Source organism: Limulus polyphemus, unplaced genomic scaffold, assembly GCF_000517525.1.
Source record: "Limulus polyphemus unplaced genomic scaffold, Limulus_polyphemus-2.1.2 Scaffold405, whole genome shotgun sequence".
Lineage (NCBI taxonomy): Eukaryota > Metazoa > Arthropoda > Merostomata > Xiphosura > Limulidae > Limulus > Limulus polyphemus.
In genome coordinates this window covers 69,931-71,052 of record NW_013666015.1, presented here as the reverse complement: position 1 = coordinate 71,052, position 1,122 = coordinate 69,931, and positions in this window count along the sequence as shown.

Sequence of the window (1,122 nt, the reverse complement as noted above, 5' to 3'; positions counted from 1 at the left end):
TTAAATTTTACTTCTTCTGTTGTTTATCTTTATGTAAAACTATCATGCCGAGTTTTATTTTAATATTTCTTTGGTGAAACGAATAAGAAATGTAAAATTAGAGCTAATACATTTTCCCTTACTTACAGCTTCCCAGTGGCTAAGGGGTAGGTGTGAGGGTTCACACCGCTGAAAACCAGGTTTCAATACTCGCAGTGGGCGTATCACTTGTTGCCCGTGGCGTAGCTTTGTGCTAATTAACAAAAAACAAACCTTTACTCACGGCTTTCTACAAATTACTATTATAATATTATAATACTATAATAATAATACTATTATAATACTATAATAATAATATTATTATAATACTATAATAATAATAATACTATTATAAGACTATAATAATAATACTATTATAATACGACAATATTATTATACTATTATATATGTTATTTCGAAAGTCAAGAACAAGTTATACTTTTATATGTAAGCATTCTTAAGTAATTTTTTTAAACAATATTTTGGAAGTTATTTCTCTTGTTTGCTTCATTTGTATTGGTCTTGTTTTAAGATATCACCACGAACAAAAGACTTTGTTCCAAGTTCCGTTTTATCCTTGAAACTACTTCCTCCACACTCAAAGTGGCCCTATGATTACGGATATAGTCCGAGGTTGTAATTTCATTGTATCAGGTCGTCAATAAATTAATGTCGCCTTTTTTTTTAGATGAAAAAACCCGAACGACTTATGTAATTTCTTGACGACTTGATAAAATGCTACTGCGAAAATCGACGAGGTAAACCTTAGAATACACATTTTGACAAACTTTCCATAAACCCTCCACAGGACGTGGACTTCGGCTTCCAAGACCAGTTTAAAGGATTATAGGCACAAACGTCCGTTAGAGCAAGATCGGAGTGTTTATTTAATAGGTATATGGATGATGTGATTGGATTTTATGAAATTTTGGCTATGAGCTTTTGTTAACTTGTCTATCATTTGGTTATAGTACTAAGAGATTTGTTCTGCATCATAGCTCTCTCTGGATCAAAATATTTCCCTTCATAATCATAGCTTTAATTGGTCTTGATTGGCATAGATTTTGGAGCTCTTTGACGTGCAAGTTTTCCTGTCCATAGAGA